The sequence below is a fragment of the Ovis aries genome, chromosome 23 (assembly GCF_016772045.2).
Source record: "Ovis aries strain OAR_USU_Benz2616 breed Rambouillet chromosome 23, ARS-UI_Ramb_v3.0, whole genome shotgun sequence".
NCBI classification, from domain to species: domain Eukaryota; kingdom Metazoa; phylum Chordata; class Mammalia; order Artiodactyla; family Bovidae; genus Ovis; species Ovis aries.
The window spans coordinates 20,385,115-20,410,166 of record NC_056076.1 but is presented as its reverse complement, the minus strand read 5'-3'; the positions used below and the strand labels follow the sequence as shown (position 1 = coordinate 20,410,166).

The 25,052-nt window shown below is 38.6% G+C and overlaps 1 protein-coding gene and 1 pseudogene across 9 annotated transcripts in view; one reads left to right on the top strand and one right to left on the bottom strand.

Moving 5' to 3' along the window:
* Positions 1 to 25,052, top strand: part of KIAA1328 (KIAA1328 ortholog) — a 429,714-nt gene that overhangs the window by 197,225 nt on the left and 207,437 nt on the right. The gene's annotated exons all lie outside the window — the stretch shown is intronic.
* LOC132658491 (large ribosomal subunit protein uL4-like) lies at positions 19,281 to 20,567 on the bottom strand (annotated as a pseudogene).

The following is a 25,052-nucleotide window of genomic DNA, read 5'->3' as shown; positions in this document are numbered from 1 at the left end:
CACCTCACATAGTTACATTTTTTTGCTTATTATGAGAAATTTTAGCACCTACTCTCTTAATAACTTTCAAATATATAGTATGGTATTGTTAATCATATTATGTTATACATTACAACTTCAGAACTTACTAATCTTGTAATGGCAAGTTTTTCCCTTTTGACCACCTTCACCCAAATGATAGTTTCTAAATAACTTTTACAATTAAAAAAAATTTTTAGACTAATTAAAGCCTTTGTCCACCTCAGAATTAATGACCAACCTTATATGTTTTATAGAAATAATAATTTTAAAGTCCTATGACATGGCTACTTTAAATATTCTGTTGTTTATTTTTACAGCTATGATTTTTATATGTATCTTAAATATATGCTTACTGTTTTTCATGATAAAAAACCTCTTGTCTAGACACATCCTGGAATATAAGTAAAACACACAGAGACTGAGAAATGAGTTGTGAATCCAAGTACCCTATTTACTAGAACAAGTAGAACAGCTGGAGCAGTTCTGTCCCATGGAACTGTCTGCACTGATGGAACTGTTCTTAGTGTGCATTTTTCAACATGGTAGCACATAATGAGTGTGGCTATTGAGCACTTGAGATGTGGGTCAGTTCTGTTCAGTTGCTCAATCGTGTCCAACTCTTTGTGACCCCATGGACTGCAGCACTCCAGGCTTCCTTGTCCATCACCAGCCCTCAGAGCTTGCTCAAACTTATGTCCATCGAGTCAGTGATGCATCCAACCATCTCTTCCTCTGTCATCCCCTTCTCCTCCTGCCCTCTATCTTTCCCAGCATCAGGGTCTTTTCTAAGGAGTCAGTTCTTCACATCAGGTGGCCAAAGTATGGGAGTTTAAACTGCAGCATCAGTCCTTCCAATGAATATTCAGGACTGATTTCCTTTACGATTGACTGGTTTGATCTCCTTGCAGTCCAAGGGACCCTCAAGAGTCTTCTCCAACACCACAGTGCAAAAGCATCAATTCTTCACACTCAGTTTTCTTTATAGTCCAACTCTCACATCCATACATGACTACTGGAAAAACCATAGCTTTGACTAGACGGACCTTTGTCAGCAAAATAATGTCTCTGGCTTTTAATATGCTGTCTAGGTTGGTCATAACTTTCCTTCCAAGAAGCAAGCATCTTTTAATTTCATGACTGCAGTCACCATCTTCAGTGATTTTGATGCCCAAGTAAATAAAGTCTGTCACTGTTTCCACTATTTCCCCATCTATTTGCTGTGAAGTGATGGGACTGGATGCCATGAGCTTAGTTTTCTGAATGTTGAGCTTTAACCCAGCTTTTTCACTCTCCTCTTTCATTTTCATCAAGAGGCTCTTTAGTTCTCCTTTGCTTTCTGCCATAAGGGTGGTGTCATCTGCTTATCTGAGGTTATTGATGTTTCTCCCAGCAATCTTAATTCTAGCTGTGCTTCATCCAGCCTGGTGTTTCGCATGATGTACTCTGCATAGAAGTTAAATAAGCAGGGTGACAAGTACAGCTTTGACATACTCCTTTCCCAATTTTGAACCAGTCCATTGTTCCATGTCTGACTCTAACTGTTGTTTTTTGACCTGCATACAGATTTCTCAGGAGGCAGGTAATGTGCTCTGGTATTTCATCTCTTTAAGAATTTTCCACAGTTTGTTGTGATCCAAATAGTCAAAGGCTTTGGCATAGTCAATAAAGCAGAAGTAGATGTTTTTCTGGAACTCTTGCCTTTTTTGTGATCCAGCGGATGTTGGCAATTTAATCTCTGGTTCCTCTGCCTTTTCTAAATCCAGCTTGAACATCTGGAAGTTCATGGTTCACGTACTGTTGAAGCCTGGCTTGGAGAATTTTAAGCATTACTTCTGCTAGCGTGTGAGATGAGTGTAATTGTGCGGTAGTTTGAACATTTCTTTGGCATTGCCTTTCTTTGGGATTGAAGTGAAAACACCTTTTCCAGTCCTGTGGCCACTGCTGAAATGTGTGTAATGAAACTGAACTGTTAATTTTAATTAGTGTAATTTCACTAGACACACATGGCTAGTGACTACCATATTAAGTAGTGCTATTTGGGAGTGGTGATTAATACCTTGATATGAGAAGTTTATAAGTTTCCATAATCAATAAGCTGATTATTTAAAGAGATGAGCTAGCCATGGCTGGGCCTAATTAGCTTAAGTAAAATCTGTCCTTTTCAGAAAGATTCTTTGATGTTATTGCCTATGTTTTAACTATACTAGTAAAAATTTAGTATTGAATAATAATGAATCAAACCCAATGAAACTTGCAGTGACAAAATTAAGTATAATTAGTGCAATCCTGCATTTTACAATTTACAGCATTTGCCACCAAAAACCCAAAGTAGATGCCAAGACTTCTGCTTTACTGACTTAACTCTGATTAAAGAGACTTACTGGATACAAAGGGATGTAAAAGAGGAAAGAAGAGAAGTAAGATGGATAGTTGGATGGACAAAAATCAATGCAAGGTATTCTATTCTAAGTACGGCAGGAGGGTTACAATAAGTCTCTTTTATCAAATGTGAACAGACCTGATGTTATCTAAGGTTCCTTCTAGCTCTAACTTCTGTGATGCTAAATCTTAAGAATGCTGAGCAGGAGGAGATCTCTGAGACTAGAGCAATCAGATTAATTTAGGATTTGGAGTTCAGTGTTTGACTGTTTTTGTTATATGATTGTAATCTCCCAAACCATATGAATGATTTCTGTATTGCTAAGTAAATTTATTTCATTTCAAGCAGAGTATTCATTAAAAGAAAAGCTCTGATAAATACTGTACTTTCTAGAGTATGGTATCTTCCTTGTTACTTTGATAGCTTTTTAAAAAGTGATTGAGATGCTATTTAATCAGTCACATATAAATACCCTACTTATAAAGGCAACATGTTGAGAGAATAAGCTAGAAGGAAATACAAAGATAACTTGTGTGTTTTCTGAATACAGTACTCTTTAAGCACTGAAACCTCTGTCTGTTGTCCCTGTCTTTTACTGTGTATCAGTAAGACCTTTCATTGGCATTGGGAGTAACACTGTTCTAGTTGTGATGCCAAAAGCTCAGCTTCTCTGTTCACTGATGCCAAATTGAATCTTGAAGACAGAGTTTCAGGTGAAATAGAAAGAGATAGCTTTATTACTTTGCCAGTCAAAAGGGAACACAGAAGGCTAACGCCTTAAAAACTGAGCCCCCCTCCCTGGTGAATAGGAAGAGCTTATATAGTCAGGCAGAGGAATGCGATAAGGATAAAGGCAATAATACTCTTGCATCCCTTCTTTCTTCTGCACAGTTTCAAAAGGGTGGGGTTGCTGACAAGATTAGAGTGTGTGCAGGATCCTAGGTGGTGGGTCTCCTAATCTTGATGAACACCTGTGGTCCCTTTATCCTGCTTCAGGTAGTTTCCTGACTGTTCCTCCTTTATAGGAGTTCTGTTTTCCCCCTTGGAACTCAGGTCATGGAAACTGGAGTCTTGCCTGTAAGAAATGGAGGATAAAAAGGCCCCTATGCCGAGGAACCCCGCAGGACCCTGCTTGGGATCAGGAGGATGTACTAGACTCCACATGTGGTCATAATCACAGCTAAGATTTATTGCAGTGAAAAAATACAGAGCAGACTCTACGAAGGGAGAAGGTACATGGTGTGAAGTCTGGAGAAAATCATGTACAACCTTAAAAGAATTTTGTTGAAGTGAAGTCACACCAGATGTACTTGTTACCTGAAAACTGGGTTCACCTCTTGGTGGTTCTCAAACCAGTAAACAAAATGAAGCCAGACATCAAGAGAAGGAAGAGTTTATATTTGTTTGTAGCAAGTAGGAAGAACATCAGGAATTTTTCCCAAAGCAGCGTTTCCCTGAACAGCAGAATAGGAGAAGTTTTAAGCTTAGAGTATATGCACGTTTTTAAAGCAGTTTTTTTTTTTTTCCAAGTGCATGATTTTCCTTTAAAGTTCTAGTTGCCTGGTCTCATTGGGGTCAGAACAAATTCTACAGCTCTGATTCAGTTTTATCTTTACCCCTGTAATATATTTAACTCTCTTGCTTTTTCGGTGATCCAGCAGATGTTGGCAATTTGATCCCTGGTTACTTTGCCTTTTCTAAAACCAGCTTGAACATCTGGAAGTTCATGGTTCACGTATTGCTGAAGCCTGGCTTGGAGAATTTTGAGCATTATTTTACTAGTGTGTGAGATGAGTGCAATTGTGCAGTAGTTTGAGCATTCTTTGGGTTGCCTTTCTTTGGGATTGGAATGAAAACTGACCCTTTCCAGTCCTGTGGCCACTGCTGAGTTTTCCAAATTTGCTGGAATATTGAATGTAGCACTTTCACAGCATCATCTTTTAGGATTTGAAATAGCTCAACTGGAATTCCATCACCTCTACTAACTGTCTTCATAGTGATGCTTCCTAAGGCCCATTTGACTTCACATTCCAGGATGTCTTGCTCTAGGTGAGTGTGAGTGATCACACCATTGTGATTAGCTTGGTCGTGAAGATCTTTTTTGTACAGCTCTTCTGTGTATTCTTGCCACCTCTTCTTAATATCTTCTGCTTCTGTCAGGTCCCTACCATTTCTGTCCTTTATTGAGCCCATCTTTGCATGAAATGTTCCCTTGGTATCTCTAATTTTCTTGAGGAGATCTCTGGTCTTTCCCATTCTATTGTTTTCCTCTATTTCTTTGCATTGATCGCTGAGGAAGGCTTTCTTATCTGTCCTTGCTATTCTGTGGAACTCTGCATTCAAATGGGTATATCTTTCCTTTTCTCCTTTGCTTTTCGCTTCTCTTCTTTTCACAGCTATTTGTAAGGCCTCCTCAGACAGCCATTTTGCTTTTCTGCTTCCTTTTTCTTGGGGATGGTCTTGATTCCTGTCTCCTGTACAATGTCACGAACCTCTGTCCATAGGTCATCAGGCACTCTATCAGATCTAGTCCCTTAAATCTATTTGTCACTTCCACTGTATAGTCACAAGGGATTTGATTTAGGTCATACCTGAATGGTCTAGTGGTTTTCCCACTTTCTTCAATTTAAGTCTGAATTTGGCAATAAGGAGTTCATGGTCTGAGCCACAGTCAGCTCCCGGACTTGTTTTTGCTGACTGTATAGAGCTTCTCCATCTTTGGCTACAAAGAATATAAGCAATCTGATTACATAGGTGTTCATTGGAAGGACTGATGTTGAAGCTGAAACTCCAATACTTTGGCCACCTGATGTGAAGAGCTGACTCATTTGAAAAGACCCTGATGCTGGGAAAGATTGAGGGCAGGAGGCGAAGGGGACGACAGAGGATGAGATGGTTGGATGGCATCACCGACTGAATGGACATTAGTTTGAGTAGACCTTGGGAGTTGATGATGGACAGAGAGGCCTGGCCTGCTGCAGTCCATGGGGTCCCAAAGAGTCAGGCACGACTGAGCACCTGAACTGAACTGAAGGAAAACTTTATAAAGGGTGTAGTATAAGTGAACTAAATTGTATATCTTTCATGGTGAGGGATATACTGTATCTTACTTAACATGTAACTGTGATTCAAGAAATAGAGGTCTATACATGTAATGTAAAGTTGTGGAGTTTAAAGTTTGACTGAATAACTAAAGTCATAAATAGAGCAGAAAGTTTATGTCTGAGGAGTGAAATTGGTAGTAGGGATCAGAGATGTCTTTATTTTTCATTTTACTTCCTATAACTTATGTTTTTAGTAATACCCAGTGTTTCTCATGCCTGAACTAATACTAATCAGCCTACTTTTGAATTAGGTTTGGCTTTGTTCATGCTAAATCAGTTACTGAATCATCCATCTATTACTTTTCAACATCCAAAGTTTTATTGGTATTTTCTAATATTTCTATCCCAGTGTGCCTATACTTTTTTATATTCCTCTCCTACCATTCCTTTACTGTTCAATCCACCAACTTTAATCAAAGCCCTGGTTTTATTTTTATATGTGTCAAATAAAAATCCATCCCAGTATCGAAGAGTCACTGATACTTTAGCAAAACAACAACATGAAGTGGCGTGTCTTAAGAGGAAAAGTGCACATACGGTGAAACTGCTTTGTCGGTAGTTCTGATGATCTTTTTGTGAACTTTTGTTCAGAAGATTTCCTTAAATGCACCTTTCTCCTATTTTTCCTTTTTTGGGCTATAAGAAAGTTCTCCCTTATCTAGTGGTTCTCAGTGAAATTAAATTTACTTTTTTCTGGTTTCTCTTTACTCAAAGTAAAATGTATAACATCTACAGAAGGCAGGAGAATTCCTTATTGTTTCAGGAGAAGTTGGATGATAGTTATAGAACAGTGGCTGTTATTTATTGATCATTTGTGCATAATTTATTTTATAAACACTATCTTTTATTAATCTTCAAAATGTCATAAGTAATTATTACCTACTCCTTTTCACAAATGATGAAATAACTTTTCTAAGGGTAAGTAATTTGCCCAAAGTTACACAGTTAGTGTTGGACACATCAAATGACTCTAAAATTCATTCTTTTCCCACTTTCCCACTTTATTAAATTCATACCTGTTTTAATAACAACTATAGCCAATACTCATATAGTAAATAGTTCATACTAGATTCTGTAGTAGAGTTCTAGCATTAACACTTACAGATTGAGAAAAGCTCAAGAATTTTCTCTAAAGTACCATCTTTATTTTTCTGTACTCATTGATGTTGTTTCTAATTCCAAGAAGGATTATAATATATGTTTCATCCAGCTTTAACTATACCAGGAGGCTCAAATGAGCATTCATTACCTTGGCAAGGTTTTAGGAGAAAAATCCTATGTCTAGAGTTAGATATTCAGATCTGTTCAAGCACTGTCTGCGTCTAACCTGGACTCATATACTGGATGTGGCTTCCTGTTAGGTCTGTGACACCGTAAGACATTCAAATATGAGGAAGCCATGCTAGGATTCCCGGTTGATGCTTTGACTTTCCAGTATTAAAATTCCTTGCTTCTTATTAAGCTTGTCCCCTTATTCCCTTACTCCCTCTTCCAAAAAGTTGCTTTAAAAAAAAGAATAATAGAAATATTTTGGTCTCTTTCATCAGTTTTACCCACTGACAGTCTGACTTTATAAGTTCAGACACTTATTTTTCAGGCCATGAAAAATTCCTTTTTAATCCTGATTATTTTAACACTTTTGATTTAGGAAGGAATTTAATTTTCCTTATTTTTTGTTTGTATTAAGATTTTATGATTTGTGCAGCTGGTTCCTCTTGACTTTCATAGAAGCTTCTACTTCTGAGACTCATAAAAGACATTTTAGAAAGTTTATACTCCTGCCACATTGAGGAAAGTGCACTATTAGAACTGAACACTAGACAAAAATACAAAAGTAATTATTTAAGGAATCAAAATCAGACAGTTGGTGGTGGGAAGTTAAAACCTGAAGGGGCAACCAGTTCAAGGGTGAGTTAAATTAAAATCTGAAGGGGGCAACCAATTTGCGGGTGAGTTCCCCAGTGTTTAGTTTTGTTTTGTTCCTTTTTTCCCTGTGGTTTTCCCCCTAGTTATAGAGATGGACAACAGTGGCTCTGGCAGTTAAAACTGATAGAAACCCCATTTTTCTATCCAGAAAAATCAAGAAGATGGGTCCTCGTTTAAATAGTTTGAGGGAGAATCTTTATGTTTTTCCTACCTTTCTCAGCTTTGCTCCTAAGACCCAGTTGCAAAGTTGCAACTATAGTCGAAGTACTACAAAAGAAACCCTGTCTTTCTTGCTGAATAACCCAGGAAAGTTTACCTCTGTGATGAAAAACATTGGGGGAAATCTCAGAAAAAAAGAGAGCTGGGTAGGGTGTCCCCTCATTTTGTGAATAACCAGCACGAGTGCTAGTTTGTGTGTGTGTCACACAGACCCGCAGCAGCATACCACGGTCTTTGAGAACTGGAGTTCAGTTAGAACTACTCCTCAGAGGAGGTGAGAAAGAACTTGTCTGAATCTAACTGACCTGACTGCCTGTTAAATTCTCTACAAATTATAAAAGGGCAAAGGATTGATAGTCAAAACTGCATAACATTTAAAACGTCCAGGGTATAATTCAAAATTACGCTACCTACAAAACCCCAGGAAATTATAACCAGTTCTCAAGGGAAAAGACAATAGATGCCAACCCTAAAGTGACCCAGATTTTGAAATTATCAGGAAGAGACTTTGAAGAAGCTTTTATAGCAATTCTCCATGGCACAAATGTAAACACTTTGAATGGATAACAGTTCTCAGCAGAGAAATAGAAACTATTAAAAACAACCAAATGAAAATTCTGGAACCAAACAATACAATGTCTGAAATTCAAGTTCACTGGGTGGGCTCCTTAACATAATGGAGTGACAGAAGAAAAAAAAAGTTAAACCTATATTTTCAATAGAAATTATTCAGTTTTTAAGACAGAAGAAAAAATTGGAGAAAAAGAAATGAATAGAGCCTTGAAACCTAATTTATTCCCAGAAGGAAGACAACTAGTACATAAAAGCTGGAAAGAATGACTGATTCTTAAGGGAGAAAAAAGAATAAGTCTTTTGTAAGATACAAATCAGGGTAAACTTTTTTTAAAATCTTGGGATTTTAAAGGATATACTCTGCAAGGATATACTCAAGAATGTCAGTTTGCACAAAATTGTCTTGAAAATAAACTACTGAAACATTTTCTCTCATAGAGAATGATAGTTGCCCACCTGTTATCTATTAGTCCTTATTCCTTCTTAAATGAATGCCAGTCTTCTTGAGAATAACAGTGTCTCTGGATAAAATCTGCACTACCCAGCCTCTTTTGCAGTGGGGTGGTCCTGGGATCCAGTTCTGGCCAGTGAGATGTAAATAGAAGTTGTGTCATGGGACACAACAATTTCCCTCTAAGAAATTCCCTTAAGAGGGCCGGGGGTGGGGCTGGGTGAGAGTAAAGCAGGCTCCACTGTCTGCTACACTCTTTAAAAAAAAATTGTTTATTTTAATTGGAGGATAATTACTTTACAATGTTGCGGGTTTTGCCATACATCGACATGAAGCAGCCATGGGTGCACATGTGTCCCCCCATCCTGAACCCCCTTCCTACCTCCCTCCCCACCCCATCCCTCTGGCTTGTCCCAGAGCACTGGCTTTGAATGCCCTGTTCATTGCATTGAACTTGGACTGGTTATCTATTTTACATATGGTAATAAACACGTATCAGTGCTATTCTCTCATATCTTCCCACCTTGCCTTCTACCACAGAGTCCAAAAGTTTGTTCTTTACATCTGTGTCTCTTTTGCTGCCTTGCATATAGGGTCATCATTACCGTCTTTCTAAATTCCATATATATGCATTAATACACTGTATTGGTGTTTCTGTTTCTGACTTACCTCACTTTGTATAATAGGCTCCAGTTTCATCCACCTCATTAAAACAGACTCAAATGTGTTCCTTTTTATGACTCAGAATTGTTCTATTGTATGTGTGTACCACAGCTTTCTTATCCATTCATCTGCTGATGGACATCTAGGTTGCTTCCATGTCCTGCCTATTATAAACAGTGCTGCGATGAACATTGGGGTACACGTGTCTCTTTCAGTTCTGGTTTCCTCGGTGTGTATGCCCAGCAGTGGGATTGCTGGGTCATAGGGCAGTTCTATTTCCAGTTTTTTAAGGAATCTCCACACTGTTCTCCATAGCGGCTGTACAGTTTGCATTCCCACCGACAGTGTAAGATGTTTTGCTTTTCTCCACACCTTCTCTAGCACTAATTGTAGACTTTTTGATTGAGGCCATTGTGACTGGCGTGAGATGATACCGCATTGTGGTTTTGATTTGCATTTCTGTAACTCAGATGGTAAAGAATTTGCCTGCAGTGCGGGAGACCCAGTTCGATACCTGGAGCAGGGATAGGCTACCCACTCCAGCATTCTTGGGCTTCCCTGGTGTCTCAGCTAGTAAAACATCTGCCTGCATTGCAGGAGACCTGGGTTTGATCCCTGGGTTGGGAAGATCTCCTGGAGAAGGAAATGGCTACCCACTCCAGTATTCTGGCCTTCTGGCCTGGAGAATTCCATGTACTTTCACAAAGTCCATGGGTTCACAAAGAGTTGGACATGACTGAGTGAATTTCACTTCACTTCAATAATGAGTGATGTTGAGCATCTTTTCATGTGTTTATTAGTCATCTGTATGTCTTCTTTGGAGAAATGTCTGTTTAGTTCTTTGGCCCACTTTTTTGATTGGGTTGTTCATTTTTCTGGTATTGAGCTTATGACCTTGTATATTTTGGAGATTAATTCTTTGTCAGTTGTTTCATTCATTATTATTTTCTTCCATTCTGAAGGCTGCCTTTTCGCTTTGCTTATAGTTTGCTTCATTGTGCTGCACTCTTTTTTTTATGCCTCTTTTTATCCTGTGTCCAGTCTCTTTTCCCTGTGGTAGCAGTTCTCAACCAGGAGTGATTTTGAACCCCAGGGGAAATTTGAGTGTCTGAAAACATCTTTGGTTGTTATAACTGACAGTTGCTAGTAGTGTCTAGTACGTGGAGGCCGTGGATATTGGTAAACATCCTGTAGTAGACAGGACAGTCTCCCACAACAAAGAATCATCTTGTCCAAACGTCAAGAGGTCAAGCTGAGAAGTTTTGCTCTGTAGAATGCTGACCTGGTGTTGGAGATTGAACAGCCATTTTGTGAGTAGAAGGTAACAAGTCCATGCTGACCCTAAATCCGGAAGGAGCTGAAGTCCTGAGGGCAGTGCAGCAGTGCTGTCACAGCCGCAGCCTGGCTTCCCCCAGAGGCCTCGCACAAGAAAGAGAAAACGCCTGATTTAGTTAAGTGAATGGATTTCTCTTCCTCTTACACGTTTACTAACTGATAGAGTATTTATTTAGAAATTGTTAGTCATAAAAACTAGGGCAACTAAAATATAAATAGTCATGAAGAGGTCTCAGGCATTGAAAAGAATAGGAAAAAAAGCTTAGCATGGAATACCTGGGAAAAGAGACGAAGGAAGTACACATGGTGAGTAGAGTCCAAAAATCTGGGAAATGTCAGGATTACTGTCATAATTTTGCCTGTTGTTGAAAAACTAAAGCTGTCTTTAAAGACATTGTGCTAGAATTTGGTCACCCAAACTTCCACTCTGTCTGTAGTTAGCTTGGGTCACAAAGGGACTTAACTGCTTTAGTCTGTATTGCCTGGGGCTGCACATCCATTCAAGGAAAAGTAATGGGGGTTAAGCACTGTATTCACTGTGGAAGGAGAACAGGTAGCCATTGGTTGAGCTCTTTGGGATCTCTTCTGATTATGGGGGCAACATCAAAGCTAAAACATCATTTCTAGCCTTGGAGCTCAATTAAAATGATGCTGTCATTTGAGATCATGCCACACTAAGATCTAAGGAGATAAAGTTGTTTGTTCTGAACAAAAAGAGGATAGAGGTATAGTAATAGTTGCTGGAAACAAAAAATGGAAAATTCAACTTTAAAAAGCCCCTAACCATGAAATTGCTTCATGTTCTCAAGAAAACGGTATTTCTTTACTTTAAAAATGCTCGTTTGAAACTGTCACAGAGTAATGCCATTTTCACCTATATAGGAACCCTTTAAGAAGCCATTTGTGGGATGCAGGAAGCTTAGGGCACTTGTAAATTTATACTTGTGACAGCCTGATTCTCACTGCAGAATTCTAGGTGTGAAAGTGTTAGTCGCTAAGTCATATCTGACTCTTTCCAACCCCATGAACTGTAGCCCACCAGGCTCCTCTGTCCCTGGAATTCTCCAGGCAAGAATACTGGAGTGGGTTGCCATGCCCTCCTCCAGGGAATCTTCTCGACCCAGGGATGGAACCCAGGTCTTCTACATTGCAGACGGATTCTTTACTATCTGAGCCACCAGGGAAGCCCTAGGGCTTAAAAACACCCTCAACTCTTCTAATCCATTCTTAGTACTGTGGGAAATTCTGTGTCAGTAAAAGATAAAGATTTTACCCTATAGTCTGTATCTAAAGATTTTAAAAGATTTAGATCTGTATTTAAGGGTTGCAATCTAATGAAGCTAACAGCAAACATATACTGGGTCTATACACTATCGTCTCAAAATTAGTGTGATTGGGCTTCCCTGGTGGCTCAGATGGTAAAGAATCTGTCTGCAAAGCGGGAGACCTGGGTTCCATCTCTGGGTTGGGAAGATCCCCTGGAGGAGAGCATGGCAACCCACTCTAGTATCCTTGCCTGGAGAATCCCCATGGACAGAGGAGCCTGGCGGGCTATAGTCCATGGGATCGCAAAGAGTTGGACACAACTGAGCAACTAAGCATTGCACAGCACAAAATTAAATTCTCAATTTCCCTTCCAAATCTGTAATTCTCTCATTTGTCTAGCTCAGTAAACGGCATTCCTGTTCCTTCTGTTTCTCAGGGGAAAAAAAATATTTGAAGTCATAATTCACATTTCTCTTTTCCTCTCACCCCACATCCAATCCATCACCACTTGCAACCCATTCTAAATATATCCCAACTACTACCACTGCTTACCACCTTCACTGTTCCTACCCTGGTTTAGGTCCAGTTTTCACCAGGATTACCTCCTAGATTTTTACCCAATTGGAACGAAAATCTATATTCACTTGAAAACCTACGTTTGAATGTTTCAGTTCAGTTCAGTTCAGTCACTCAGTTGTGTCCGACTCTCTGGGACCCCATGAATTGCAGCACACCAGGCCTCCTTGTCTATCACCAACTCCTGGAGTTCACTCAGACTCATGTCCATCGAGTCGGTGATGCCATCCAGCCATCTCATCCTCTGTCATCCCCTTCTCCTTCCTGCCCCCAGTGCCTCCCAGCATCAGAGTCTTTTCCAGTGAGTTAACTCTTCACATGAGGTGGCCAAAGTACTAGAGTTTCAGCTTTAGCATCATTGAATATTTACAATTTATTAAAAACTGAAGACAATCCACATGGCTTTACTTAGCAAAAAAAAAAAGTGCTGATGAACACACTACAGGCATGAATCTCCAATGCATCATGCTAAGTGAAAGAAGCCAGACTCAAACTGTGAGTCCATTTGTATGACATTCTGAAGAGGAAAGAAGGAAACAATTCAAGAATTTGTAGGGCTGACTACAAAGCACAAGGAGTTTTTTTGGTATGATGAAACTTTCTTGATTATTGTAGTGATTACCCAACTGTACTCATTTCTTAAAACTTGAAGAACTGTAAGCTTAAGAAGAGTGAGTCTTACTGTACGTAAATTATATCTTTAATTTAGAAAAAAATGAATTCTTTGTCTGTAACTGCAAAAGACTTATTCAGAATTCTGTATGGGAAACAGAAACCACTTAAGATGTTTTAAGCAAGAAGAAATTTTATACTAGGAATAAAAGCTTTGAAAAGGCGTAAGAGGTAGGTTTATGTTGGACTTCTGGTGATGACTTCAGAATAGTATAGAAGTAGTATACAGTATCAGACTTTATTTTGGGGGGCTCCAAAATCACTGCAGATGGTGACTGCAGCCATGAAATTGGAAGACACTTACTCCTTGGAAGAAAAGTTATGACCAACCTAGATAGTATATTCAAAAGCAGAGACATTACTTTGCCAACAAAGGTCCATCTAGTCAAAGCTATGGTTTTTCCAGTAGTCATGTATGGATGTGAGTTGGACTGTGAAGAAAACTGAGCACCGAAGAATTGATGCTTTTGAACTGTGGTGTTGGAGAAGTCTCCTAAGAGTCCCTTGGACTGCAAGGAGATCCAACCAGTCCATTCTGAAGGAGATCAGCCCTGAGATTTCTTTGGAAGGAATGATGCTAAAGCTGAAACTCCAGTACTTTGGCCACCTCATGTGAAGAGTTGACTCATTGGAAAAGACTCTGATGCTGGGAGAGATTGGGGGCAGGAAGGAGAAGGGGATGACAGAGGATGAGATGGCTGGATGGCATCACTAACTCAATGGACATGAGTCTGAGTGAACTCCGGGAGTTGGTGATGGACAGGGAGGCCTGGCGTGCTGCGATTCATGGGGTCGCAAAGAGTCGGATATGACTGAGCGACTGAACTGAACTGAACTGAACTGAATATACTTGGAGCGTGACCCTCTGAGACCATCCCTGGAGCTATGCTGGAATCAGAAACATTGTGTCTACTACAGTGGTCTCTGGACCCCCAGGAAACCACAGAATAGACTTACCAATGAGACTGAGGGGCTAGGGAGGCAGGTCAACCAGTCATTGGTGCTTCTGCTGCTGCCACTGCTGCTTCTTACCCCCGAAAGACTGAAAATGTTCCCTATTTTGTTACTGCTGGAGAGAATTCTCAGTCTTCCTCATTGTCTTTGCCAGCAGAGACAAGCAGAACCTAATTAACATCCAGAGCCCTAACTAATAGAAGGGAATCTGTAGCTTCTCACATTTAACAACAAAAGGAGGATGAAGTAAGCCATGCCTTAGTGGTCAGCACAATATCTAAGCTTCCATCGATAAGGGACTGTTTAATGAATTATGGTATGTTATACAGAAGATGAAGGATTGACCCAGGTGGCAGTTATTCTGTAAGCTGGGTATGTAATTGCACTGTTGAATTTTGGCTAATAAATTCTGGTGATTTAAGTATAGAACTCTTAAAACTCTACTGAAGTCAGTATATTGCAGTTTCTATAATTCTACTTTTAAATTTGTGTTGCAAATATTGCTGTCTCTTGAAAATAGTTAAAATAACTTCTCTTTTTCAAAATTAACTTCAAAGATTACAGGACAAGTTAAGCTTCCTAATACCCAGAATGCCATACATAAATTTAGAAAACAAAGAGTTTTTTTAAAATGGTAAAAAATATAGAGATCTTTAATAACTTTTTACATGAGAGAAATCAACTACAGATAAAGGATTAAGTTTATATAGAATATGTAGTAGAACACAGCCTTCTCTCTTGACTATGACACCTAAGTGCTGCCTTCCAAGTGGTATGTGGTCACTGTTCTTAGAGGCGTGCCCTGATGATGCCCTCTCACGTGTCGCCTGCTGGATAGCTGGTGTACGTACATGCTCCTGTGTGTACATAAACCCTCCAGAATGGGTTTGAGTAGACTCATTGCAAACTTAAAAGCTCCAGGGAAAAGTATTTTAGTTTGTGAAAACAAGCCTGTTAAGTTCTGCCCTCTTCCACCCCCAGAGAATAAAGTTCAAGTTAAAAAGTAGCTTTAAGTAAAAAATAAGCTGTTTTATTTTAAAGTGTAGGAGCAATGACATGAGAGTGAATTGGCTCCAAAGCTAAATGGCCAGACTTCCTCTAACAGAGTTTAATTATTTTTATAGTTTTTCCCAAATGAGGACTCACAATAGCCATTTTAAGTAACCTAGAGCAGCTCTTTCATCTTCATTGCAAGCTTCAGACCCTAAACAAAGCATGAAGCGGGGCAGTGCACTGTTAAATTTTCAAATTGGATTTTTCATTATATTTTATGATAACTTTTTATTTTTATCAAGTTGCATCTTGGCCTTCTGTTTAAACTCAGGAAGATTTATGGCAAATGATCTGGGTGCTTATTTGGACAAATAATTGCAATAAATCAGTTTACTGTTTCAATAAAATGTTATTAATAGAACACATTATTCTGTTCAATATTATGTTATCTTTAAAATTAAGCAGAACATTAGTGGCAGTGAAACTAGTTTCAATCAATACATTCCTGTAATGAAACCTATTGTATAAGAAACTTTTCTTTTTAAGGAGGAAAAATGTCCTTAGCACAGCTACCAACTTCTGACTCTAGAGATGGCATTTCATAGCCTCTAAAAAATCCTATTTGGTAGGATTTCTTTGTGTTTGTTTTGGTGTTAAGATAGTTTCCTGAAAGTTACCTTACAGCAGTTAAAGTATAAATGTTCCTTAAACGCTTTTTTGTTTTTGATTGAAGAATTTAGTTGGCCCTTGACCTAGTAGGGACTCACTCAGGTGTGTGCCTTAATGAAATTGAGGTCAGAGCTGCTGTTGACACTCAGCACCGTTTCCCTTCTAATGGTATAGAATTTCTGGTTAAATTTCTTATTGGAATATAGACTCTTGAGAATACCTTGGTCTACAGGGAGATCAAACCAGTCAATCCTAAAGAAAAACAACCTTGAATATTCAATGGAAGGACTGATGCTAAAGCTGATGCTCCAAAACTTTGGCCACATGATGCGAAAAGCTGGCTCATTGGAAAAGACCCTGATGCTGAGAAAGATCGAAGGCAAGAGAAGGAGACAGCAGAGGGTGAAATGGTTAGATCGCATCAGCGACTCAATGGACATGAATTTGAGCAAACTCTGAGAGATAGTAAAGGACAGGGTAGCCTGGTGTGCTGCATTCCATGGGGTTGCAAAGAGTCAGACACAACTTAGAGACTGAAGCAAAAATCGATTTCAATGTTCAAAATGCATATAATGATGAAAATTTATTAGGAGTGAGCCATAAAGGGTGTCCTTTAATCACCCACTGTACTTACTGAAGTTTTAGAATGATGGCTTTAAAATCAAAGGTGGCTAAAGTCTCAGGCTGGTACTGCAGTCTTAGGACATCACTGTCCAGAGGTTCAGTTCAGTTCAGTCCAGTCGCTCAGTCATGTCCGACTCTTTGCGACCCCATGAATCGCAGCACGCCAGGCTTCTCTCTCCATCACCAACTCCCAGAGTTCACTCAGACTCACGTCCATCGAGTCAGTGATGCCATCCAGCCATCTCTTCCTCTGTCGTCCCCTTCTCCTCCTGCCCCCAATCTCTCCCAGCATCAGAGTCTTTTCCAATGAGTCAACTCTTCACATGAGGTGGCCAAAGTACTGGAGTTTCAGCTTTAGCATCATTCCTTCCAAGGAAATCCCAGGGCTGATCTCCTTCAGAATGGACTGGGTGGATCTCCTTGCAGTCCAAGGGACTCTCAAGAGTCTTTTCCAACACCACAGTTCAAAAGCATCAATTCTTCGGCGCTCAGCCTTCTTCACCATCCAACTCTTACATCCATAGGTGGGTTGTTTCTGCTGCTGTGTCTTGTTTAGAGAGCAAAGTGCCTGGAGAGAAGGCTGCTGTTTAATAATGCCATGGAAAATAAAAGCCCTTTGGATGTTAAATTGCATGTATTTCCCAGAGGAAATCTCTTAAGAGACACTTTATGCTTTCACTTGGTTCATAGTACTGTCATCACATGGCAGTTTAAGGAGTCTGCAGACTTGTCAGAGTTCCAAGTTTACTCCTTTACTTCTGTCATTTTGTATTTTTAATCTGAATGTAAGAAATAGAGAGTATCCTGGTGTGGTTTTGTTCTCATTAAATTGTTTTAAGAAATTTTTGTTTTGGGAGATGATAGTTAAGATGAAAAAAGTTATAAAAATCTAAGCCATCCTACATATTCTACTGGCTTAGGATAACTTTCCATAGCCCATCAGGCACATAATTTGATCATGTTACAGTATGACTCTCTTAGTAAACAAGTGAATTCTGCGTCCTTTGAATACTGCTGCTAACATTTTATAAAGTCATACTCTCTTCCTCCTGTAATTTAAAGGCAGATGGTTATCATACTTTTTTATACCAGTGGGAGACTACTTAAAATCTTTGTTGTGGTAAAGCATAAGGTAGCAAAGAGTTCACTTAATTCTGATATTTACCTTAGTTCTACCTCAGACTCTTTAGATGTTACATTTCTGATGAAAGATTTTTTCTGTGTTTGACTGTGAACACCTGGGAACCACTGGGCTTAACTGGTCTACAGCTGACAGTGATTGTATGTGGAGATTTTGGCAGTGGGTGTCAAAGGGAGGTGACCGTTTGGTTATCTCTGAATTGTCTTGTTTTCCCCTACAGTTTAACATTATCTGTTTGTGAGGTTATCTGTAGTTTTGTTTTTCTAGTAATAGTTTTATCTGGCTTGGTATTAAGGTAATTCTGACTTCATTAAATGAGTTGGAAATTGTTTCTTTCTTTTTCTGTTTTCTATCTTTGTGGTAGAAACTTCTTTAATTGACGTGGTACAATTTCTTTAATTGACGTGAAACTATTAAGATGTTCTCTTTGTTCTTCAGTCAGTTTTGGTAATTTCTGTCTTTCAAGGAATTTCTACATGTCGTAAGTTGTCATATAAGTAGCATGAAGTTCATTTCTTTATAACTTGATAGTGTCTGTGAGATCTACAGCTGTGTGCTTCTTTTTCATTTTTTATTTTGATGATTTCTATCTTTTTTCTTGACCTTTCTTACTGATTTTTTTAACAGAATAGCTTTTACTAGATTTTCTTTGTTATTTTCTATATCATTTATTTCTTGTTTGTTTTTCCTTCTACTTAGTTCAGCTTTAGTTTGCATTTCTTTTTCTGACTTCCAAGATGGACATTTAGATTGTTGGTTTGGAACTTTATTCTTTTCTAATATAAGCATTTAAAGTTATGTTTCCCTCTGAGAGTGCCTTTACCTATATCCCACACTTTTTATGTTGTGGGAGGTTTTTTCTGAAATATTTTCTAATTCTCTTTGAACACTTTATAATCATTTATAAAATTTTCTTAATTTCAAATTTTTGCAGATTTCTCAGATAGCTTTCTGAGGAAAATGGACTCTCCACAATTTCAGTGTCGAAATTATTGAGACTTGTTTTATAACATCTGTGATATGGACTCTCTTGCTAAATATTTATCTACATATAAAAATAACCTAATCTTCCATTATTGGGTGGAATATTCAAAATGTAGCAATTGGGTTAATGTTTTTTACTGGTATTTGTTTAGGTCTTCTATATACTTACTGATTTTTAGTGTGCTTTTTCCATTGTTGACTGAGAACTTTGAAAGCCCCAGATATGATTGTGGATTTGTTCATTTTTCTGTTTCTTTTTATCCATCTTTCCTTCACATGTTTTGAGTTTCTGTTATTAGATGCCTTTACATTTAGGTTTATAATGTGTTCTTGGTGCATTAAGCTGTTCCATTTTGAAACATGCTTCTTTATCCCTGATAATATTACTTGTTCTGAAATACCTTGTATGATATTAATATAGCCACTCCGTCTTTCTTATAATTAGTATTTGTATAGTATATTCTTTTCCATCCTTCTGCTTTTTCCTATATTGTCTCTGAAGTAAGATTCTCATATATAGCATATAGTTGGACTTATCCTATCTTACAATCTGTGACTTTTTCTAGGACTATTAGTGACTGCACTTAAATCTAACATCTTGTAATTTGCTTTCTGTTTTTCACCATTTTTTCTTTAGTTTTTCCTGCCTTTTTTTGGTTAAATAGTTTTAGCATTATCTCCATTTGGGGCTTTTTTTTTTTTTTTTCCTCTTTGATCATAATTAGCTGTCTAAAATGATTTGACCCTTATGGAATGCACAAAAATAAGTTCATTCAGCAGGCTTCTTTTTTCTGTGGTTGGTTTCTTTTCTGTGGGCTTTTGCTCAGCTGGTGGTTTTTTGGTCACTTGCCTTTTTTGCCCACAAAAGGCCTTTTCTGCTTCCTAGTATCAGCAGCCTTCTTTCCTTTCTTCTCCACCCCAGGTTTCTTCCCTGGAACCCTCCTCATCTGATTTGGCTTCTGACACTGCTGCTGCCTTATTCATCCAGAGTTTGTGATTCTTGTCCTGGGGAGGAATGGTGTTCCATCCAGCATGTGGTCTTTGCATATGGGCTTAGCTTCAGCATGATTCTCAAGTTTTTCAGGGGATTCTTCTTCAGGACTCTGTGATGAATCTTCATGTGCTCTTTGGATCTCTGAGCTTTTCAAGATTCTGCTAAGGTCTGTATTGAGGATCTTGTGCATGGAAAGGTTGTGGTTACTCTTGAGAGGCAGCTTCACACCAAGTGCCATACACATCATCTAACTTGTGAAAAGTATTTTCAGTTCAAATGTAGAAACATCCCACATACTCATGAGAAGTAAGTTTCAAAATGTTCAGTTTGCTTTACATTAAGTAGAGTGATTCCAGGCGTGTTTCTGACAGCCTCGATGATACCCTTATCCTCATTGTGGATGATGTGGGGTCTGCTACACTAGAGGTGATGACAGACTCTCATTTGGCTTTGCCAGCTCTCATTAACTGTGACGCATAGACCATTATGATACCATTCCAGGCCTGAAATTTCTAAAGAAGCAAAACAGCCTCCTTGGTCTTCTTGTAGTCTTAAGTGTTATCTTCAGCCACCAAAGGAACTTCAGGAACTTCCTTAATTTGATGACTTTTAGACACAACTGCAAAGTGCTAAGGCCGAGGCAGCCGGGGCAGAGCAGATGGCATATCACTTCTGTGTTGTGTTTGCTCTGTGATGCCGATGTTGTCAGGTTCTGGTTGGCACAAACATGTGGCCCCCATGATACATATCTCCCAAAGCACCCTGGCCAGAACAGTGAGTCCCACTGCCTAGAACTCTGGGAATTGGAGCCACAGCCCAGCCAGCACCCAGAGACTCAGCAGTGGTTTGATGACCTGCTAATTCATTGACAGTGTAGGGTTGTCTGTTGTTTTGTGCAAGTTGGTATGAACATAATTCACAATATCTAGTCTAATGAGAGCCTTGAACACAGCAGGTAAAGTGACATTTTTGCCAGATGACTTCCTTTTCAGAAAACTCTGGTTATGAACAGATGAGCACATGCCATGGCAGGGAGAGAAGGCCTCCACAGGGAATGCTTGGGCTCATTACCTTTGTTTTAGATACATTTTATATATGAAAAAAAAAAGCTTATATTTTTATTTCTGAAAGTTTGTTTCCAAGTTTCTGTCTAGTATTGTTTATACCTGAAGATATATGTTTATTTGTTTGTTTATGGCCATATAGATTACTGGTAATAAATTCTTTTATGTATCTGAAAATACCTATTTCACTTTCAGTTTTTAAAAGAAATTTTTTACAGTTCTGGCTTACCCATGTGTTTTTGTTTTCTCTTCACCACTTTAAAAATATTCCATAATTTCTTCTGCTTGGCATTTTTTTTAAATGAGATTTTTAAATAAGATTCCTTTATTCTCTTTCTTTATATGTCATGTTTTTGGTTTTTTTTTCTGTTCCTACTCAAACACTTTCTGTCACTAGTTTTTAGCAAGTTGATAATGGTGCTCCATGGTGTTATTTGTGTTTTTCTGCTTGGGAGTTACCAATTTAGATTTGTAATTTTTCATCTATTGACTATTATTTGGTCATTTCTTATATCTTTCTTTTGTCATTATGTTAATGTTTTTCTTTAAAACTTAATGTTGTACTTATTTATAATAGATTTTTAAAAATTGTCATGTGCTAATTTCATCATTTGTTGTTTGCATCCTTTTTCTGTTGATTAATGAAATTTCATCATATATCTTATAATCTTTTATTGGTTGTTCATTGGTATATATGTTCATTGGTATATATGTTACATTAATGAGGATCCAAATTTTGTTGGCTTCCTTTACAGAATGTCCTAGCAGACATTTAAGTTATTGGTAGATCTTGACTCTTTAGAAGCTTATGTTTAAGCTTTATTAGGGCTAGTCTGTGGTCTGGTCTTTTCTCTAGCAACTGTTTTAGCTCTTTCTGCTAGCTCTTTCTGTGTTCTTGGTAGGACTGAGTGAATATCCTGGGATCAACTATGACTTGTCAAGACTTTTACATCTCCCTGTTTTGTGTGACTTCTGGAAATTGTTTTGCTTACAACTCCCTTGTTGTTCTTTTCCAGGCTATTGCAGTTTCACTTTACATGTGTGCAGTCTTGGCATTCAGCAAAACCTCAAATGTACAGATTACTCACTGTTTTTCTGAGTAGTTCTCTCTCCTCTGGTGCTTTGTTTTGTAACTTCTGGCAACCTCAGCCTCCCTGAATTCTGACCTCTGTTTTTATAATTCACCAAGACTTTTGTGCTCTGCTTCGGACTCCCCTCCCTGCCACATAGTCTGAAATGTTTGTCCAAACAGAAATCCAGGGACATTGTATGGCTTAGCTCATTTATTTCCTTTTTCAGAGATCATATACCTTTACTATCTGCTGTCCAATGTCTGAAAACAGTTGTTTTATATATTTTCTCTACTTTATAGTGGACAGGTAAGTGTATCCCCTTCTGTAATACCCCAAAATGGAATTTTTTATGGAAACTATCTTTTAAATGTCGTTTTTACATTTAGCATGCAAATTTAATGGCATTCTTAAGAAAACAAAGAGGCTTTATGGAGGGAGAAAATATATTGTGAGCATCATAACATTAAGTGCACAGTTAACAAGAACTTGTAGGAGATACAGTATTGAATGGGTTTTGCTCTTTTAAAGAAGGTAAAGATATAACCTCATGGACCAAAAATATACTTAAATGAGAAAATTTAAGGGAATAGAAGCTACATTTTTGTCAGATTTATTATAACTTGTAATTAAAGAGAGCCCAAATTGATGTATAATAGGAACCTTGTGGAGGATACTTATTTTGAGGGTCCAAAATAATAAAAGGGTAATAGAAATTTAAATAAGAACCACAGAAATATAAACACTCCCTAAAGTCTTGGCTTTCAGGCTAGAAATCAAACTACATGGTTTTGACTCTAGATGCAGTTACTTTGGGCATGTCCTTTAGCTTTATTAACATATCCTTATAGGAATTATATTTAACTCTTAATAAAAATAAACTTTGACTTCACCCACTAAAAGATTCTCTTATCATATATCTCATGTGCCTTCATGGTGCAATGCTTTGTGAAAATCTGTTAATCCCTGAAAGGACAGAGAAATGAAATGTAGTTATGAATAGGACAATAATCCTCTGTATCCCAAAGCTTTGTGTCTCTGGTAATAAATAGATCTGATCTTAAAATAAAAGCAAATTCAGATAAGTGCGAAAGTAGAAATTTTAATCAGCATTGTTGAACAAAAGAGCTGAATCAGGTACATCTGATACTGTGCTGGGCTAAAAATGCTGAAATGTGGTTGCTACAAAATAAGAATAAAGGGGACTGCAACAGACGTGAAAAGAACTCCAAGTATATTTTCCTCTATTAGTTATATGTAGACCACAGAGAGACTTTTAAGGACAAGATAATTTATGAACAGAAGGCACCTACTTTAATGGAAAAGAATTATTCCAATATTCACAAAAATAGGATCAATGATTGACATTTAACCAGTCATGGAGAAAGAAGCCAGAGCAGGAAAGGAAAATCTGTGTGGCCCGTTGAATGAAGTAAAGAAATGAAAAACAGCTGAACACTCTGTCGTCTTTAAAAAGGGCACAGTGTGGGAGTTGCAAGTTAAGTTTTATTCGGGGGAAAATGAGGACCACAGCCAGGAGATGACGGCACCTCAGACAGCTCTGAGAAACTGCCCTGAAGAAGCAGGGCGGAAGGTCAGTATATATGCAATTTTGATGAAAGGGGAGTACATGCAGTCAAGCACATACTTTTCCAAAAGATTTCTGGTAATCTCATGAAGCTTTTGCCAGTCACAAGGAACAGTCATCACCATGAAGTGTTTTTAGTGTTTTTCTAGATATGGGGAGCTACAAGAATTGGGCTTATTAACTCTCTCCTGAAAATATCTAACTATCTGAAGATGTTTCCTGCCAGTTTTTCCCCAAGTACAGAGGGACTCATTACTACTCTCCTCCCTGAACTGCTTTCAGGGAGTATTGAAGGCCAGCAGTTATAGCAGCTTGTGATTTAATCCTTGTAGAGGTAAATGACAAGTGCCAATTTGTAGTTGACACCTCACTCCCCACAGTCAGTGGAATCCATTCATGAAATCAGGAGATATTTGCTAGCACATTGGTTCTCAAAATGTGTCTCCTAGACCAGCAGCATCAACATCACTGGGGATATTTTGTAAAAATGCAAATCCTTAGGACCCAACTCATACCTACTGAATTAGAAATTCTGGCAGTGGAGCCCAGGGATCTGAATTTTTTAAAAAATATATTTCATCATTTATTTGCTTGTGCTGGGTCTTAGTTGCAGCACATGGGACCTTTCATCTTCATTGTGGCGTGCAGGATCTTTAGTTGCGGCATGTGAACTCTTAACTTGTGGCACACGGGATCTAATTCCCTGACCAGAGATAGAACCCAGATCTCCTGCATCGGGAGCTCAGAGTCTTAGCTACTGGACCATGAGGGAAGTCCCCAAAATCTACATTTTAATAAGCCCTCCAGGTGATTTTTGTGGTTGTGAAAAAGACTCTTGAGAGTTCCTTGGACTGCAAGATCAAACCAGTCAATTGTAAGAAAATCAACCCTGAGTATTCATTGGAAGGACTGATGCTGAAGCTGAAGCTCTGATACTTTGCCACCTAATGCGAAAGGCTGACACATTGAAAAAGACTCTGATACTGAGAAAGAATGAAAGCAAAAGGGGAAGGGGTCGGCAGGGGATGAGACGGTTAGATAGCGTCACTGACTCAATGGATAGAATTTGAGCAAACTCCTGGAAACAGTAGAGGACAGTGTGTGCTGGTGTGCTGAAGTCCATGGGGTCCCAAAGAGTTGGACACAACTTAGTGACCGAACAACAGCAGCAACCAGGTTCTTATGAACTTTGAAGTTTGAGAATTTCAGTGCTAGTGTAACAGAAATAAATGTCTTCTGTTGATCAAACTGCTAGTGAGTCCTATATCATGCAGTGTTTTATAAATTTGTTGTTGTTCAGTCACTCAGTCATGTCTGACTCTTTGGAACCCCGTGAACTGCAGCATGCCAGGTTTCCCTGTCCTTCATCATCTCCCAGAGTTTGCTCAAACTCATGTCCAGTGAGTCCGTGATGCCATCCAACCATCTCTTCCTCTGTTATCCCTTCTTCTCCTGTCTTCAGTCTTTCCAGGCATCAAGTTCTTTTCCAATGAGTCAGCCCTTCCCATCAAAATATTGGAGCTTCAGCTTCAACACCAGTCCTTCCAGTGAATATTCAGGGTTGATTTCTTTAGGATTAACTGGTTTGATCTCCTTGCAGTCCAAAGGACTCTTTAAGAGTCTTCTCCATCACCACAGTTCAAAAGTATCAAATGTTCGGCCCTTAGCCTTCTTTATGGTTCAACTCTTACAACCATGTGTGACTACTGGAAAAAACATAGTTTTGATGGTGTGGACCTTTGTAATGTTACTGCTTTTTAATATGCTATCTAGGTCGGTCATAGC